Below are 20,963 nucleotides of genomic sequence, written 5' to 3'. Positions count from 1 at the left end.
CTGAAGTTTACACGACCATCCCTTCCATGTGAGGTGGTTTTGGGGAAGAATGTGAATAATAAATCTATATATTAAATAAATAATAATGCATGGAGCCTCATGGGTTTTCACTATAGGCAACGCTAGTGCATTGTGTCAGATGGATTTTCAGATAAATAATATCAGAAGTCGTCGTAATAACAGCTTCAGTTGTGGTTTGGGAAAACTAAAACGTGGGTGCTTTGATAAAATTTAAAGATTTTGTCTTTTTTGTTTGAATAAAACCATTAATGTAAGTAAGTAAGTAATCAGATTAACGACGCTTCTTGACTACTAAGGTCCCTGCGTCAGGCCTGCAGTGCATTGCTTGAGCATGATTCGATCTCTGGGTCCCGTATTACCAAGCTAAGGTCAAACCCGCCGCGCAACCACATGACATAAAACCATTCATTCTTGAAGTATAGATGTAATTCAAATTTTAGCAAAGACAGCGGGAGTAGAAATGAAGAGGGCTATAGCACCCTTTATTCATGATATGATCTTGAATTTTCACCCCCCCCCTTCCCCTTATCAGCCTTAAGAAAAAAAGGTTCGAAATATACCTGTTTTAGGGCCTTTGCTCTAAAAATAAATAATACTCCTTCGCAGAACCAAGATGGTTAATCGAATACAATTCTTGCTGAAACTAGAGAGGTATCCAAAGAACACAGAAACCTCTCTCTCGTGGGTCCGCATATTTCTCTTTTTAGAATTCTGAAAACCTGAGATTTAAATTTCCAAACGAAAGATAAAATTTCAAGTGTGATTTATCATAATTGATGATGTTATTACGGTCACAAAACCCATCCTAAAGATGTGTATTTTGGTTTTTTTTGGTGAGCCTACCATTAGAGCGTAAAACACGGGTCAGATGAGGGAGTTCTAGACATAATTTTTCAGTTAATTACCCATAGATCAGAGACAACGCTATAGTATTGTCTATAGTAAAGGCATAAGTCTTCAATGTTTTTTGTTGTTTTTTCCAGAGGCACTTGACATAGAAGGTGTGGTCATATAAACTCCGAAGGGTGCTTATTCGATTGGAAATCGGAAGTTCTAGTGCCCTTTTTAAGATTCAAACGTGATCAGAGGGTAACTAGTCCCGTTACACCCTTTTCCCCCAATTGCTTCTGATAAAAATTTTGAGATATCCATTTTGTTGAATTTTTTAGATAGCCGTTTTGTTCTGAATTATTCAAAGTCAGATGATCAGATTGGAGCTGGAGATCAGTGGTCGGATGGCATCTACCCCCCTTCCACACACGCCCTGTTTTCTGCAAATGCATCCAATAACGATTTTGAGATTGCCATTTTGGTCCAAATTGTCCAAAAATCAATAACAAAACTTTGGGGTCAAAACTATCTCCCCAGAGCCCAGGGGATGGGTTATAAGTTATGTCCCAAGGGTATATAAGGTTTTCACCGAAAAAGTCGTCGTATAGGCTTCGGAGGAAGCTCAAATGCTTAGAAACTGAAAGTTTCTTCATATAACAAAAGCTCCAGGGTTTACACAACCCCATCCAGAACCCAGGGCCAAGTTTTGTAAGTTATAACCCAGAGACCTAAAAGGTTCTTATGGAAGAGGTGGTCTAAAAAAATTTGGAGGGGGCTCATTCGATTCGAAGCTGGAAGTTCTAGTTCCCTTTTTAAGAGTCAAAAGGGACAGGAGGACAACTAGCTTTGCCACTGCCCTCTTTTCCTCCAGCGTATCAAATCAAATTTTTCAGTTAGCCATTTGTTCAAAATAGACAAAAGATCATACAAAAAAACTCCGGGGCAGAAACAACCCCCCAGATCCCCGGGTCAAGTGTTGTAAGTTATACCGCAGGTGCATATAAGTTTTTTATGAAAAGGGTGGTTGTTTAAACTTTGGAGGGGGGTTATTTGATTAGACATTGAAAGTTCTATTTCCATTTTAAGAGTCCAAAGGGATCGCAGAGCAGATAACCCTCCAGCACACCATTTTTATTCAAATGAATTCGATCAAAATTTTGGGGTAGTCATTTTGTTCAAAATAGTAAATATGTCATATAACGATGTCTTTGGGCTTGACACAACCCCGCAAAACCCGGATGATGGGTTGTACGCTCTCCCCAGGGAGCGTATAAGGTTATTTGAAAGTGAATAATCCCATACACTTTGGAGGAGGCTCATTTTATTGGACATTGAAAGTTCTAGTTTCCTAATTTAAGAGCCAATTGTGATCAGAAGAAAACAGCCCCCTCCCCACGCCCTCTTTTCTCCATATGTATCTTATTGAAAATTCTATATAGTCATTGTGTTCAATTTAGTCCAAAGATCATATAATAATGCCTTCAGGACTGATACAACCCTTAGAGCCCTATGGCAAGGGTTGTAAGTTGTGTCCCAGTGGCATACAAGGTTTTTATGGAAAAGGTGGCCGTATAAATTTCGGTGGAGGCTCATTTGATTGAAAGTTGGAAGTGGATATGGATCCACTTCACCTCCTCTTCTCCCCAAATGCACCCAATGTAGCTTATGAGATAACTATTTGGTTCCAAATAGCCCGAAGATCATATAGCAATGGCATCAGGGCTGTAACAATCCCAAGAGCCTGGGACAAAGATTGTAAGTTATGCCTCGTGAGCATATTAGGTTCTTATGAAAATAGTCGTCGTATAAACTTTAGAGGAAGCTTTTTGGAATGAAAGTTCTAGTTCCCTTTTAAGAGTCAGAAGTGATTGGAGGGCAACTAGATCCCCCAAAACCTCTTTTTCTCCAAATGAATTGGATCAAATTTTGAGATCACCATTTTGTTCCAAATAGTTCAAAGGTCAAATAACTATGGCCCCGAGTTCGCACCCTGTCCCCCTCCAGCCCTTGAGAAAAAGGCTTTAAATTATGCTAGTTGCCAATCGTTAACATATAAAGTCTTTTTGGACGACGTGGTCACATAAACTTTGGAGGAGGCTCATTCGATTAAAAGTCAAAATTTCTTTTATCCTTTTTAAGAGTCAAAAGTGATCAGAGGGTAACCAGTCCCCTCCCCCTCCAAGCACCTTTTCCCAAATGCATCCGATTACAATTTTGAAATTGCCTTCAAAATAGTCCAAAATTCAAAAACGATAACTTAGGACCACAAAAATACCCCAAAGCCCTCGGGGCTAGGATTGTAGCTTCTGCAGTTTTCCTGTTTCCAACATATACGGTTTTTGCGGTAGGGGATGGTCATTTTAACTTTTAAAGGGGCCTCATTTTCTTGCTCTTTTTGTAGGAGTCAAAAGTGATTAAAAGTGAGCAGCCAGCCACTCCTCTCCCACTTTCCCCCAGAGGCATCCTGTCAAAACTTTGAGATATCCATTGTGTTGAAAATAGTTCAAAGGTCAAATAACTATGCTTCCAGAGTCAAACCCCCCTCCCAGCCAACGGGGAAAGGGCTGTGAATTTTGAAAGTGACTTATTGTTACTTTGAGACTTAGTTTACTTTGGTTCTTCGATTTATTGTTTTACTGTGTAGTCTTGATTTACTGGGCGAGGGCTGTAAGTTAGGGAAATTGCTTAAAGTTACTTTTATACTTTCTTTACTTTGATACTTTGTTACTTTTATACTAGTTTTGATACTTTGATGAACCTTTAATGTTGGAAAAAAATTTAATTTTGAAATAGGGAAGTTTGAAAAATGTGAAAAATTTGGCAATTAAAACGAACAAAAACTAATTAAAAAAACACTTTCCAAAAAAAAAGTTTTTCAAAGAAAAGTAACGGCTGTATCAAACTTAAGATCATTAAAAATAAATACATATAAGAATTCAAACTCAAAACGACCAGAAACTACTATTAAAGAATAAACGGAACCCGAAACGAACATAAATTAAATAAAGAATCATAACAAGCAAACATACAACAGGTAACATATAAATAAATAAATAAATACTAAAAAGAGTGAAACTTAAATTGAATATGCAAATCAAGCTTAAAGCGAACAAAAAATCTTTTACTATTAAAAAATAAATAAAATCCCAAACAATCAGAAATGAAACAGGTACTAATATAAAACGAATAGATAAATCATAAAAGGAGTAAGACATAAATTGAATATGCAAGTCGAGCATAAAACGAGCAAAAATCACTACAAACAAGAGTTTGGCTACTACCTCCTTCCGTAACGGTGAAACTATAAAGCCTATTGCGATCTTTGCACTCTATTGAAAAGTCTTCAATAGTCTAGGAAAGAACTAATAAAAATTAAACTAAATATTTGATATATAATTAAATTAATTTCTGAAAGCTCAACAGCTCAACTTTTTATTTCACTTTGAATTTTTATTTTATTTTCAATGTTGTAATAGGTACAAAAGAAAATATTTCCAATACATTTTGTTTTCAGTAAAATGCCAATGACGCAATAGGCTGTATGCTTTTGCCGTTAGGGAAAGGGCCTTATTAAATTTTATATTTTAGAAGGTTAAAAAGTAAAAAGTCACTAAATCTTGGGGCTCGCCTTCTAAGGCCAGAATGGAAAACGTTCATAGATCATTGATGAGTCCTGGTAAGAATGTGATCTAACTAGAAATAAAATATCAACATTTTAGCAAACAGTTTGTGGTACGAACTATTTGATAAAAGCAACCCGGCTCAATAGTAACCAAAACTTTAAAAAACAGAATTTTAATACCAATAGATACATCAAAAGAAATTTATTATAATGCTGATTTTAAATATATGATTCATCAAGTTTAGTCTTATCCATCAAAAGTTAGAAGCCTAAGAAAATTTGCCCAATTTTCGAAAAAGGGGGAAACACCCCCTAAAAGTCATAGAATCTTAATGAAAATCCCACCATCCGATTCAGCGTATCAGTTTTAAAGCTCTTATATGCCAAATGTGAAGTTTTGTACTTTTTTCCAGAAGAAAGATCACGGATGTGTGTTTTTTTGTTTTTTTCTTAGGAGTGATCGTATCAACCCAATGGTCTTAGAATGTCGCAAGTGGGCTCATTCTAACCGAAAATAAAATTTCTAGTGCCCTTTTTAAGTGATAAAAAAATTGAAGGGCAACTAGGCTCCCTCCCACGCTCATTCTTTTCCCAAGGTCACCGGATAAAAATTTTGAATTAGCCATTTTGTTCAACATAGTCAAAAATCTAGTAACTATGTCTTTGAGGACGACTTTATCCCCCACAGTCCCAGGGGATGGCATGCAAGCTATGAGCTTTGCCCATTATTTACATATAGTATTGGTTATTGGGAAGTATACAGACATTTTCAGGGATATTTTTTCTGGTTGTGGGGGGGGGGATCAGGGAGAGTAGATTATATGGGAGGATGTTTCCATAGAGGAATCTATCATGGGGAAGAGAATTTCCATGATGGGAACGCTGGGTTTTCTAGCATTATTTAAAAAACAATGATAAATTAAATAAGAAAAACAAGTTTTTTCAACTGAAAGTAAGGATTAATATTAAAAATTAAAACGGACAGAAATTATTACGTATATGAGGGGATTCGACCAATCCTCAATACTTCGCTTTTTATGCTAAATTATTTTTAATAATTTCAAAAGAGCTATTTATTCTAATTAAACTGTCTTTGTGATTCAGGGGTCATTCTAACAGAATTGGGACAAAATTTAAACTATAAAAAAAAATTTGAAATCAAAACCTGCATTAATTTACTGAAAGTAAGGAGTGATATTAAAAGTTAAAACTAACAGAAATTATTCCGTAAATGATAGGGGCTGTTCCCTCCTCAACCTTCCGCTCTTTGCGCTAATATTTTTTATTGCTTTAAAAAGTAGAGTTGTAAAAAAGAGTCAAACCTTAGCGTAAAGAGCGACGTGTTGAGGAGGGGACAACCCCTTTCATATAAAAATAATTTATGTTCGTTTTAAGTTTTAATGTCACTCCTTACTTTCAGTTAAAAAAAGTTGTTTTTTTATTTAATCATATATAAATGATCAAGCGCCGGCCTGATAGTAACGACTGGGTACATACCCTTAATGATCTTGATTTGCAGGGGATGTACAATGTCGATTTAGACAGATAAGGCGAGTGGGAGAACGGGAATAGCGAGGACTGAAAAAAGGATCTCTGAATGGTCCCGGTTCTAAAAGAGGGCAACATTTCAAAGTAGCTAATCTACGGGAAGGATATGAGTACCAGGACGATGACTGGTACCTTTTAGCCACACAGACCGTTAGTATTGATTGTTTCTGATTTTAACAAGGGGTAAAATGTCAACCTCTCTACGAAATTTGTCAAAGAATTTAGTGCCACAAATCCGGGAAAGCATGCAACATGTTTTTCCTGGAAGCGTGGTTCTTAACGTTTTTTTCATTATAGTTGAAAAAGATATTTCAAAAGAGATGATCTCAATGCCCTGTGGAAATCCAATGGTAAATTGAAGCCCCTGGTCGGCTTTTCTTTTATTAAGGGTTGACAATTCTGTGATTTTTCATTCCAAGTGACAAGGCTGAGTGAAAAACATAAGTATTATAATATATAGGAGACACATTGCTCTTTCTAGATCCCGGCTATTGCATATGATTGCTGGAGTCTCTCGTTCTTTTGCTTCGTTTCAAATAACACTAAAGCAATGTCTTCACTGAGCTTTTCTGGTAAAGTTCATTTTAGGATTTATGGTTTTTCTAATGGTTCACAATTCGATGATTTTTTCCTCTTTTCGCGGTGATTGCACAGTTCTTTCTTTTATTCCCCTTTTAAACTTAGATATTTATAAACAACAAAGAGAGATAAAACTAAAAAAAAAAAACCTCCAACGAGACTGTGGCCAGTAAAAAAAGAAATACTAAAATAACGCGGATATTTCGCCTTTATCCAAACTAGGCATCCTCAGCACAAGATAAAAAGAAAAAACACTAAACTAAAAATAAATAAAACCACCACCAATAATAATAAATACAATTGTCGCTATTGATCCACGTAGGGAAAAAAAGCTATTAGAGTTGCTTCAATGAGAAGATCAAAACAACTTAATTTGTTTATTGTCATGTCTGGCCATTTCGGCTTATGAACTTTCATCAGATATTTATACAAATAAACAAATGCACAAACTTCTAAATGTAGGCTAAATGAACTTAAAACTAAGATTCACAAAAAACTAGAGCTGATAAGAGATAAGTAACATGTATGCCAAAATCACTAAAAAATGTAAACAACAGAATCGATCAGTAAAACTAATGAATTTGAAGAGTTTAAACTAGGATTAACAAAACCACGCTGCCTATTCATTATTTATATAATAATGATAACAGTAAAATATAAATTTATTACCAACAAAAAGCAAAGACAACTATGCGGAGTACTAAAAATTGAAGAGAAAAGAAAGTAAAAAACAACACAAAAATAACTGTGAATACTATAAGCAAGAAAATTAATTAACCAGCTTCAGGAATAAAAAAAATGCGAAATTGGATTATAAGCAGACACAAAATTTAAGGTTCTCAAGCATATAGAATCTGTAAAACAATTTATTTTGGGATGGTATATCAACAATATCACACCTGTTATGGTACCATTGGGGTAAACGAAGCAAAAATTTAAAATATTGGAAGTGTACCACTCGCAGGGTATAAAAATAATCCTTTCGGAACAAATGGGTAGTACGAGAAATGAAGAGATTAGCTGGTGAACTAAAACTGTGGTGCAAACTACATAGAACCTTTCGAGTAAATCTACCTATATTTGGCGAAAATTTACCATATGCCACCCTTAGATACTTTTTCGCTCTATTTATAAGGATTGAACAGGTAGAAAAAAGGGAACAACCAAACACAATTTCCAGCCAATTAAATGAATTAGAGCAAGGAAGAGAAGCATTGTAAAGATCTAAGTTAAGTCACATGGTATCAACTAATAAAACAAATAAACTCACATTTAGAGAGGTTAATTGACAGGCCAACCGAACCAAGACGCGACGTAAAATTTGCCATAACATGAAGAGACTAGCGAAGACCGTAGGCACTGAGCTAATACGTGTTTGGATATACTAGTTGACAAAACAGCTCCTTGATGAACCCCTTTACAAACGGGAATGGAGCTTGAAAGCTTACACCAGAATATTAATATCACTAAACTACAAGAAGTGATTTATTTACGCTAGATAAAGCAAGGCAATGTAGGGTATTAGAATAACAACGTTATTAAAAGCTCCAGAAATATCTATTGTTAGGCAGTAAAGTGGATATCTGGAATTAAAGGCGTCCTTCACAAGGCGAGTGAGAATATGGTGAGCCTGAGAGTAGCTAAAACTCCTAAGAAAACACACCTGCATAAACATAAAATCACAATTATTATTACTTTCTGGTTTTAATATGTGTTCAAAAACTTTGATAATAAAAAAACTATACAGTGATTGGTCGATAGCCACTGCAAATATCAGCATCTTTTCCTCGGTTAAGAATATAGCTAGCATAACCAGTTAGAAAACTATCTGGTACAGTAAATTGAGCTAGACACGCTTGAAAGAGCATTTGCAAATGACTGATAAGAAAAGGGCGAATAAATTAAAAATAACTTAAAATAAACACTATTACTGTCAAAAATACTAGGTTGTTATCAATATCAGCCAAAGACACGGGTAAAATATCAGATTATCGAATACGGTGTGTTAAAAATGATCTAAACTATACAAAACATATTATTTGGAATTACACATCAACAGCTCTAAACACTAAACGTTAACAATTAGAAAAATCTAGTAACTTTGAACTTGAATGAGTGACTGGTATGCACTTTTTACAATTAACTGCATTCCTGCAAGAGACTTGATCACTTGGTTCGCCTCACGCATTGAAGGGATGAACAATCACATAGGATCTAAAGGTGCAACCCAAATTTAGCTTTAGATATAACACTTTTTAGTTCAGGATTCAGGATTTTTATTCCATAAAGGCTTTCTGGTACATGGCCCAATTCTCTCAACAGGCACAGGTGCTTTGGTAGCAGCTTTTAAAACAAGCAGACAACTAATAGCATAAAGAGTTTAAATTAAAACAAAAGGCTTGAACTAAAACAGCAGTTTGAATCAAATAGCAAGGTACTTAATCAAAGATAACAATGTATGGATAGTGTTGATATAAAAAGGGAGATCAATGTGTTTCCAGTAATACTTATTAAACCACTTAGAATTGAATGTAGGAAGGTTAACTGACCACGGGAAGAGGAGGTCACACTTTAGAATCGAATGGTCGTGATCATATTTTTGTCATCGATATTGACGACTGAGCTGACCAACGACGCACTTGATGCAATTACCCGAACAAGGTTAGACTTTAATCCACCTCTATTATAAATATTTGTGAATGATCGGTTTTTCACTGGATATAAAACCCACTGGGTAGAGATTCTAACATAAGAGTCAATCTATCCGAATCGTAAAGGACCTCACAATTCATATCACAAGCTAAGATCTAAGTAGGATTCTTAGAATTGAGGTTTTCCAAGAACGATTTGAGTCCAGAGCAATATTTGGCAAATGCAGTTACAGATGCGATATTGTGGCGGTCTCAGGGAATGCATAAATTTACAAGGACAACGGATAAAACACACAACGGATAAAAATCGTGAACAAATTGGGAGACAAAGAAGATCACTTAAGAATAGAAATATTAACCTTTGTTTAAAGGTATTCTTGCTAAAAAGTAATACTATGAGATAACAGATTGTCAAAAAAGAGGTCAAATTAGTATACAGTTATATTGAGTTTTTTTGTGTGGACTTTCTGTAACTTGTTCAATTGTTGTTTGGTTTTACAGGTTTTTTTCTATTTTTTTATTTTTGTTCTCCATTTTTTGGTGGAGATTCTCAAACAAGCACAGTTGATCATTTCATGCTCTTAGTTTTCGGTTATATTTAATTTCTTCCAATGAAGTTCCAATTTTCTTTAAATTATCTTCTCACCCCATTCGATGAAGACTAGCTTTTCATTTGACCCCATATGGATTGTCAAAAAGAAGAATCTTTGGCAATCTATTATCGATTTTCATACAGCTTGTTGTTTGGCATATGGTGGGTCCTTGGCCTTTCTAGGTTTCTAATTTCTCTCGGCCGTTCTGTGTGCTCAATTTTAGATTTATACTCGATTAAATAGAAAACTAGTTTTTTAACTGCAAGTAAGGAGCGACATTAAAACTTAAAACGAACAAAAATTATTTCGCATATGAAAGGGGTTGTCCCCTCCTCAACGCCACGTTCTTTACGCTAAAGTTTGACTCTTTGTCACAACTCTAATTATTAAAACAATAAACAAAACTTTAGCGCAAAGAGCGAGGCGGTGAGAAGGGGACAGCCCCTTTCATATACGGAATAATTTCTGTTTGTTTTAAGTTTTAATGTCACCCCTTATTTGCATTTAAAAAACTAGTATTTTTATTAAAAAAAGGTTTTTTAACTAATGCACGTTTTGATTTTGGATCACATCACATGAATAATTAAAATGAAATATGCCTATTAATCTTTATTTTGGCTAAATGGCTTTCTCATAGTTTTGATCGGACGATTTTGATAAAGAAAAGGAGTGGGGGAGGAGGCCTAGTTGCACTCCTATTTTTGGTAAACTAAAATGGCAACTAGAACTTTTTTGTTAACGTTTTTATTAGTAACAAATATATGTGACTTACAAATTAACTTACGTAACGAAATTCTACATTTGTATGTTTTTATTACGTATATGAGGGGGTTCTCCCCCTCGTTAATACCTCGCTCTTTACACTATAGCTTCAATTTGGTCCCAATTCTTTAAGAATGACCCCTGAATCAAAAAGGCCGTAGAGTAAATAGTTGAAATTACTAATAAATACTTTAGCGTAAAGAGTGAGGTATTGTGGAGGAGACAAAGCCCCTTATATACGTAATAGTTTCTGTTCGTTTTAGGTTCTAATGCTGCTCCTTACTCCCACCTGAAAATAATTCTAGAAAATCCTGCGGCCCCTTGATGAAAATTTTCTTCCCTCATGATAAATTCCTCCACGGAAAGATCCTCCCACCCAACCCCCTCCCCCGATCCCCCTTTAACGTGAAAAGTCCCCCTGAAAATGTCTGTACACGTCCCGATAACCATTACTATATGTAAACAGTGGTCAAAGTTTATAACTTTTAGCCCCTCCCCCGGGGACTGTGGGGGATTAAATCGGCCCTAAAGACATAATTATTAGGTTTTTTGACTATGCTGAACAAAATGGCTATCTTAAAATTTTGATCCGGTGACTTTGAGAAAAGAAGAGCGTGGGAGGGGGCCTAGGTGCCCTCTAATATTTGGTCACTTAAAAAGGCCACTAGAACTTTTAATTTCCGTTAGAATGAGTCCTCTCTCGACATTCTAGGACCATTGGGTCGATACGATCACCTCTGGGGGAAAAAGAAAAAAAGAAGAAAAAAAAAATAAAAAAAAAAAATGAACACGCATCCGTTATCTGTCTTCTGGGAAAAAATACAAAATTCCACATTTTTGTAGATAGGAGCTTGAAACTTCTACAATAGGATTCTCTGATACGCTGAATCGGATGGTGGGATTTTCATTAAGATTCTATGACTTTTAGGGGGTGTTTCCCCCTTTTTCGAAAATTGGGCAAATTTTCTTAGGCTTCTAACTTTTGATGAGTAAGACTAAACTTGATGAATCATATATTTAAAATCAGCATTATAATAAATTTCTTTTGATGTATCTATTGGTATTAAAATTCTGTTTTTTAAAGTTTTGGTTACTATTGAGCCGAGTTGCTTTTATCAAAAAGTTCGTACCACAAACTGTTTGCTAAAATGTTGATATTTTATAGCTAGTTAGATCACATTCTTACCAGGACTCATCAATGATCTATGAACGTTTCCCATTCTGGCCTTAGAAGGCGAGCCCCAAGATTTAGTGACTTTTTACTTTTTAACCTTCTAAAATATAAAATTTAATAAGGATACTAAAAACCACGCAGTAGTAAGTGAAAATCCCCCATATAACTGGATTCAGGCCTTTACCTCCCCCTAACCACCAAATTTCAGCTACCAATAAATGTTCCACAACATTGTCACTTTCAAATATAATGAGAACATACACAGAAAAATATATATACTTTGTTTTTTTTTTGCGTTCTTAAGAATAAAAACAATTAAGCATAAATACTCTGCAACAACAAGGGCGTAGGTGATTCCAGTCCATCTACAAAGAAAGAAACTAAGAAAAGGGGTCTGGAAATCGTGCCTCCGAAAACACAAAAAAAAATCAGATTCTCCGTCGTGCATTTAACCGGCAATAGAATACCAAAAAATTCGAGATTCGACAAAAAAAAAAAAAATTTTAAGGCTGATAGCACTGTGAAGGACCTGGGGACATGCCATTATGCTAAGCAGTACCACGATTTAGAAAATTTAGACCTGATTTAGCAGTAGATATTTATTTATATTCCTCAAAAAGTAGAAAAAATGTAGCACATACTATAGGCTAGTAGAAAAAAGAGGCTAAAATTCAAGATTAGAACACAAACCTTCATTAAAAAGAATAAAAGAGAAAACCAACCATCATCAAAACAGGAATCAAACAACCTCTCGGCCAAAAAGTAACCAAAACTCTAGAAAGAAGAAATTTTGATATAAATCATTGCACATAAGGGATTGGCCTCTTCTTCTGATTCCAAATATGGAAATTTCATTAAATTTGATGCTTCCCATCAAAAGTTACGAACCTGAGAAAAGTTGCCTGATTTTTGAAAAAGGAGAAAAACCACCCCAAAACGTCAATGGATCTTGATGACAATCACATCGTCAGATTTATCTCATTAGAGAACTTTATTGTAGAGGTTCCAAGATCCTATCTGTAAAAATGTGGAATCTGGTATTTTTATCAAAAGAAAGATCACTGATGCCTTTTTTGTTTTTTCGTTTTTCTAGGGGTGTTCCTGTTGAACTGACTCTCTTAATAGATCGGGACAGGGCTCATTCAAACAGGACTTAACAGTTCAAGTTCCCCTTTTATGTAACAAAAAATACTGGTGGGCAATTAGCCCTCCACCCATGCTCTCTTTTTCCCCTTGACATCTAGCCAAAACTTTGAGACATCCATTTTATTCAGGATAGTTAAAACGTCCAATAACTAAACCTCTGGGGATGATATGACCTCCCAAAGCCCCTGGAGAAAGAACTGAAAGTCATGGAATTTTCGTAATAAGGGTTATCGAAGGGAATTCTCTAGGGGATATTTGACACGGAGGACATTTGCCAGAATTTATATAAAGAACTATTTTTATTTGTCTTACTCTATCTTCAGCTGCTCAATTTTACATATGAAGATGTTGTGAGAGAATTTTCCGGGTAAAATTTTCTTCAGGAATGGGGTTGTCTGGGAAGGGGGAATTTGACGCAGGAGGATATTTCCATGGAGAAATTTTTCGTGATTGTAACTTTCCACGAAGTAAGAGACGGATTTCAAGGTGTTATTTGAAATGCGATCAGAAATTAAATTAAAAAAATAAGTTTCTTCAATTGAAAACAAACAGGAACCATTCCGTATCAGAAGGGGGGGCTGTCTTCCCTCACTCCTTCACTCTATACGCTAAAGTTTTAATTTTTATCCCAATTCTCAAAATTCGACTCCTGAAACACAAGAGTCATTAAATTGGAATAAGAAGCTTCTTTAAGGTGCTAAAAACTTTAGCGGAAAGAGCGTGGGTTTGAGGAAGCAGCAGCCCACTTTTATATGGAGGATTTTCGGTTATTTTTTAGTTTTAATGTTGCTCCTTACTTTCAGTTGAAATTTCTTTTTTATTTCATTATTTTAGAGGAATGACCTCCCTAACAGTCGACGTCCGCATTGTCCGAAAGTTTCAAAGAAATAATGTAATTTAGAGTGTCGGCGAGGTACAGCCAATCTGAAAACTATGGCATGATGCTATAGTTTTTGCAAAGTTAGTAGAATTAAAGGTTTCGAGGTTATATGAAATCAGTTTCGAGGGTTATATGAAATCAGATAAGTCAAGGGTTTTTTTAAATGCTTAGAAGAGTGTGCGTTTTTTTTTTTTTTTTTTTTTTTTTTTTTTTTTTTTTTTTTTTTGTTTTTTTTTTACGGGCTTGTAATTTCTCCCATGCCCATTAATCGAGCAAATATTTCTGAATTTTTTTTTTTCGAGAGGAGGAAGGGGAATTAAAACTTCAGTTGGAGAGTGAGCTATTTTTCTTGAGTCTTTATAAGAATATGTACGCTAATATTTTCTGTTTTACACCTCTCTTCAAACAGGCTTTTTGGCTTGCATTTAGTAACTGGATATTTATTTGTTTGCCTATAATTTGTGGTAGTTCATCGATAGAATATTGTATGTGTTCACCTCTATTTTAGAAATATAACTAAACTCAAATCGGGCTAATTAAACATCGATTACTGAACCAAATGTATGATAGATTTTTCGGATAAGTTTCGTCACAAAACATAACAACGAACGAATATTAGGTAAAAAGCAAAAGTAGGATAACCCACAATCAAACTCTAAAATCCAAAAATGGTATCTACTCTAACGAAGGTAGATCATAAACAAAAATGTTAATCAAGTCTTTGAAATATTTCACTGAAAATTTGAAAATTTTCCACGTATCTCTTACTTTTTGCTATAATAAACCTTTATTATGATGTTCCTGCCTTATTTGGCAACACAGCAAAAGGGAGCTTAATACAACTGAGAAATTATTAGATGATATCAATAAGGCAATTTTTATATATAAACCCCCAAGTAGTTGTATTCTGCGCTCAGATCAAAACTGACAATGAAATAAAACGAGAAAAAAGAGAAACGATTTGTTTATTTTATTTATTTATTTATTATTACGAATAGTGGTAAGCATCAATGCTTGTCGCAAAAACACAAAATCATAATACTAATCCAAAGTAAATTGGCAGCGACAAACTAAACAACAAAAACTTCTAAATAAAACGAAACTAAACAACAAAAGCGTCTAAATAAAAAGGCGTATTTACTAATGCACTCTTAAAAATTCGAACACTCTCTGCCTCGACAACCTCCAAAGGCAAACCATTCCATGGTCCGGCAACTCTATTAACGAAAGATAATTGACCAATATTTTTCAGTGGTTTTGGGGGATATAATTTATAATCATGTTGACGAGTAGAGTGATAATGGCTAAATTTAAAAAATTAATTTGGATCAACATCATCCACTCCTTTAATTATACAAAACACATTTACAAGGTCATTACGACGTCTACGAAACTTCAACGACGGGAGTTGAAGCCTAGAAAGTCTCTGCGGATAGGAAAGGCGCTGAAGGTATGGGACCAATCTAGTGGCCCTTCTCTGAACCTTTTCTATCCTATGCTCATCCATTAGACTTAACGGAAACCAAACAGAAGTATTATACTGAAGAAGAGGGCGGACCATTGATTTGTATATTAGTAAGAAATTACGAAGGTTAAACCTACTAAATCTTCTCCTTATAGACGATAAACGATAATTTGCATTGTTTACAATTTTCGAAACATAATTATCAAATTTCAATTGGGTATCAAAATAAACGCCAAGGTCACACACTATTTCGTTAGAAGGGATTCGTATGCCAGACAGCTGATAAGTATGCACAGGTGGGAGTTTACGAGCATAGTGTAGAACAACACACTTAGAAGGGCTTATGAACATGGAATTAGATTCGCCCCAATAAGTTAGAGAGTCAAGATCCTCCTGAAAAAGTGCCACATCGTTTTGGTCTTTTACTGGTAGATAAAGTTTTCCATCATCCGCGAACATCTTGACAGTAGAATGCTGAACAGAGGAAGGCCGATCATTAATAAATAAACAAAATAAAATTGGACCCAGGTAGCTACCCTGGGGGACTCCACTTAACACATCAATTGAGGATGACATAGCTTCACCAAAAACAACCTGCTGAGGTCGTCCATTTAGATAATCAGCAATAAACGCAATTGTTTTTTTTACCCAATTTGTAAGCTGCACATTTTTTAAGAAGGATGGGTATTGAGATCTTGTCGAATACCTTCGAGAAATCGATGTAAATCCAGTCAAAGGGTATAGCTAAATCGGTAAAACGTTGAAAATCCAAAATAACCTCAAGAACCTGAGTATTACAAGACCTATTTTTTCGAAAACCATGCTGACCAGGATTCCAAAGATGATTTCCGTCAAAATACTTTTGAACGCGTGAAACTAACTTACTGGGATGTTAGTAACATTTCTAAACAAAAACTTAAACGCTGATACAGATCTGAGCAAAAGAAAAATACTATGTATTATTTTTTTCCAGATTTACAATAACTATATGTACTTTCGCCAATGTTTTGTTTGTCTTAATTGCATCTAAACCATAGGATAAGAGAAGATACCTTCCAATTTGAAGTTATTAGCCTGAAATTTTGATATTAATATGTCAGGAAGAAAGGAGGGTAAGGAAGTGTGTCATAAAACGCACAGCTTAATTAGGAAAACGAACAGCTTGAGAAAAATAGCGGAAGGGTTGTATACCCCACCTCTGGTTATTCATGCCATATGCGAATGTAAGAGGGGCCTTCAGTACGGTGGACACCCCTAAAAAAAAAAAAACTTGGAGTGTACAATTTATACAATAGCCCATTATGTCTCACTATAGAATTTCCTATCTAAATATTGCCTCTAAGATTTTGATTATTTATAGTTGGCTCATATTTAAATGAGTCTCACTTCATTTATTCCTTCTGCCATAATTTGTGGAGGAAGAGGTTATCATTTTTTACTTTTTTATACTGGAGGAGTGATTTCTGGTCACTTTTCCACTTTTAATACTGAAAAGATCTCTCTATCACTCACTATACTGAAAGAATCTCCCTATCACTTTTTTATGGAGGCGGTCACTTTTTTTATATTGCATGAGACTCACTCACACTTGCTTTCTCTCTTATCACCTTTTCTTATAGTAATTAGTTTTTGTAAGACCTTTTTTCTCTCTAATCACTTTTTCTTATAGTAATTAGTTTTTAAAACTTAGGAGAAGCAGAAATAAAGTCTTATTATAATTTATACTTAAAACTACTAACAATTACTGTCAAGGAAGACGTGAAACTCAAAATGAACCAAAATTAAAATAAATGACCACATAAGAGTAAAGATAACAGATGCTGATATAGATGAATAAATAAACCCTAAACCGAATAAAGATTCGATTGATTATTCAAGTCAATCTTTAAACAGTCTTTAATTTCCTAACCGTAAACCTTCTAAAGCCTACTGGGACATCTGTGTTTTATTGAAAACTTTGTATTTTGAACTTCTCAAACATCGACCAAAAGTAATTCACTATAATAATCAAGATGACTGGAAAGAAGAAATGAAAATAAACTGAATTTTTGATATATAATAATAGTACAACATTTGATAATACACAAATATTTTATTTTCAATCTGATACTTATAAAAAAATCGTTAACATAAATTTGGTTTTCTGTCTTAATGTGACAATTAGTCACAGTTGCGAATAGGCGTAGTCACAAGTAGTTACAATCTTAAGCAGTCGCAGTCACAATTTATCAAAGTCACACGAAGTTGTATTCACAGGAAGCTACTGTTGCAAGTAGTCGTAGTCGCAAGTAGTCACAATTGTATTTGTAAGTAGTTATACTCGCAGTCATAATAGCAAGTAGCCGCAGCTGTAGACGCAAGTAATCAAAGTTACAATTAGTCGCAATCGCAGTCGCAAGTAGTCGTATTATCAGCGACAAATAGCTTCAGTCGGAGTCGGAAGTAGTCGCAGTCACAGTTGTAATTAGTCACCGTCGAAAGTAGTCTTATTCCCACTCACAGTTGCAAGTAGGTGAGTTCAAACGTTGTCATAGTCGCAGCTGAAAGTAGTCCCAGTTGCGGGTAGCCGTAGCTTCAGTTGCTGTAGTATTGTTTGTAGTAGCCTTGAAGGTTTCAGGTTAATAGCTTTATCTGTTCCTAAGATATTATAGATACGATCTTTTAACAACCTGGATGCATGTAGTGTCTTTTTATTTAGTTTAACATTTACAGAAATTTCAACTTGATACTCCTTGCTGATTTTTACCCATCTATGATCCAACACTTGCCACTTTCCCAATAATAAACTGTATATGTCAACATTATTAAAATTGCATTAGATATAACCCTTGTCGTGGGGTCTGTGGGGGTCAAGTCATACCAGAAGGCATATATACTTTACTTTTCGACGATTATGAACAAATTGTCTATCTCAAATTCTATCAATTTTGAGGAGAAAGCATCTAAATAGGGCGAAAAGGAGGGGCTGGTTGCCTTTTTGTCCAATGAACACCCCCCTCAACATACCCTAAAAGTTTCTACTTAATACCCTCAGCTATTACTCAGATATTGCTGATGCTTTCCACAACTAACGTTCACATATTTCATTTTGATTTGGTTTAATATCTCCCTAGATATTTCCAAAAAATTATATCTTATTACCTTAAGCCTTTTGGAGCCCAAAGGTCGAGCACCCCCACCCCTTTTTCGCAAAAACAAACCATATATGTAGGAAATGCACGACTTGCATGTTACAACCTATGCCCAAGGGGCTTTGGGATGGGGGGGGGGTTGTCATGTTGTCCTCGGAGGTATATTTACTTGACATTTATATGTTTTGAAGAAAAGGGCTATCACAAAATTTTGATCGGATGTCTTTGGAGAGGGAAGCAGATGAGGACATGTGGGAATGGCTACCTTTCTATCACTTTTTGCTCTTAGGAAATGCACTAGAACTTTCAATTTCAGATGAAATGAGCTCCCTCCGAATTTTGTATGATCACCCTTTTGCAATTAGTCGAGTAACAAGCAGTCAATTCATAGTAATAAATAGTTTCAGGTGCAATCACAAATAGCCACAGCTGCAAGTAGCTATAGTCGGAAGTGGTCGAAGTCATAAGTAGTTGCAGTCATCACCGGTAGTGAAAGTCGAATGGTGTCCCAGTCGCAAGTATTTGTTGTCGCAAGTAGTAACAGTCGCAAGAAGCCACAATCGCAAGTTTTCGCAGTGACAAGCAGTTGCAGTCCCAAGTAATCACACTAGTAAGTTGTTGCAGTCGGAATCAGTCGCAGTCCTGACCTGCCAGAGTAATAGCTATTTATAGTTGCAAGTAGTAACACTTACAATTAGCCACTAACATAGTTTTGGCAGTGGCAAGTAGTCGCAGTCGCAACTAGTCATAGTTGCAAGTTGTTGCAGTCGCAAGTAGTCACAGTTATAAATAGTCAGAGTCACAAGTAGTCGCTGTTGGAGTCACAAGTTGCTGTTTTCACAAGTAGGTGTAGTCATATGTATTCTTAGGTATAAGCGGTCGCAGTCGCAAGGAGTCAAAAACGCAAGTGGCCATAGTTGCAAACTGTCACAGTCAATTTACAGCAGTAGCAAATAGTCTCATTCACAAGTCGTCATAGCTGCCAGTAGTCACAGAGGTAGTAGTAGTAGTAGTAGAACTAGTAGTAGTGGCCCTGAGTTGTTAAAGTTCATTAATTTAAAAAAAAATTCTGAATAAAAAGTTTTTCAAAGAAAATTAAAGGTCATATTAAAATTAAGACCAGCAGAAATCACAAATCTATAATAGTTCAACTCGAAACGACAAAAAAAATACTATTAAAGAATAACTTAAATCCCTAATGAACAGATATTAAATGAACAATCATGACAAAGAAACATACAACAGGTACCATATAAATGAATATAATATAATATAAATGAATAATATAAATATATAAATAAATCGTAAATCAGTTAAAACTTAAATTGAATAAGCAAATTAAGATTAAAACGAACAAAAAATCTTTTAATATTGAAGAATAAAAATAACTTTAAACGATCAGAATTAAATAAACGATCATGGCAAACAAACATACAAGAAGTAGAAATATAAATGAATAAATAAATCTTAAAACGAGTAAAACTTAAATTGCATATGTAAATCAAGCTTAAAACAAGCACAAATCTTTACAAACAAGAGTATGGCTACTGCCTTCTTCCATAACTGTAAAAGTGTAAAGCCTACTACGTTATTGGCGCTTTACTGAAAACTACATATGTCTTGAACAGTCTTGGAACGATCTAGAAAAGAAACTGAATATTTGATACATAGTGATATTAATCGCTGAAAGCTCATCAGTTCCACATTCTTTAATTGCAAATGTTATTTTAATTTTCAGTGACACTAGAAGGCTTTAGGCTTTTATCAGGGGAAAATCTCCAGCATTTTATTGGGGGAGGGGAGCAAGAGGGGTCCATATTCGGATTATCAAGGGGCATGGAATATATATCAGTCTTTTTCTACACATTATTTGGGGGGTTAACTGCCCTCCCCACCCCCTCCCCATGAAAAAATGACGTCTGTGACAATTAGGGAAGGGACGTAGCCAAACTCTTGTTTGTAAAGATTTGTGCTTGTTTTAAGCTTGATTTGCATATTCAATTTAAGTTTTAGTCGTTTTAAGATTTATTCATTCATTTATGTTGTTGCTCTTGTGTGTTTGTTTGCTATGATTGTTTGTTTAATCTCTGTGTTTTTTTTTTTTGTTCGATCACGTTTGACTTTTGAAAAGGAACTAGAACTTTTAATTTTTAATCAAAGGAGTGCCCTCCGAAGATTAAACGACCACCCCTTCCATAATAACCTTATACACCTCTGTGGTTTAACTTTCAACACGTGCCTCAGGCTCTGGGGGATCTTGTCGACCCCAGAGCTATTGTTCTCTGATCTTTGAACAAATTTAAACAAAATAGCCATCAAAATTTTTGTTCGGATGAAGTCCGGGAAAAGAGCACATGGGGTTTAGCTGTCCCCGATCACTTTTCACTCTTTAAAAAAGGCACTAGAATTTCCGATTTCAAACAAATTCACCCCCTCCCAAGTTTACACGACCACTCCTTCAATATAAAGTGCCTTTGGGGGGAAAAATAGTAATAATTAAACATTGAAGTCTTATGGTCTTTACTATAGACAAAGCTATAGCATTGCCTCTGATACCCTT

The 20,963-nt window shown here is 35.1% G+C and overlaps 1 long non-coding RNA gene across 1 annotated transcript in view; it reads left to right on the top strand.

Moving 5' to 3' along the window:
* The window catches only part of LOC136034932 (uncharacterized), a 256,407-nt gene that overhangs the window by 75,840 nt on the left and 159,604 nt on the right, over positions 1-20,963 (top strand). The gene's annotated exons all lie outside the window — the stretch shown is intronic.

This window comes from Artemia franciscana, chromosome 13 (genome assembly GCF_032884065.1).
Source record: "Artemia franciscana chromosome 13, ASM3288406v1, whole genome shotgun sequence".
Classification (NCBI taxonomy): Eukaryota; Metazoa; Arthropoda; class Branchiopoda; order Anostraca; family Artemiidae; genus Artemia; species Artemia franciscana.
The sequence above is the reverse complement of the archived record's forward strand: the minus strand, read 5'-3'. Positions and strand labels throughout refer to the sequence as shown.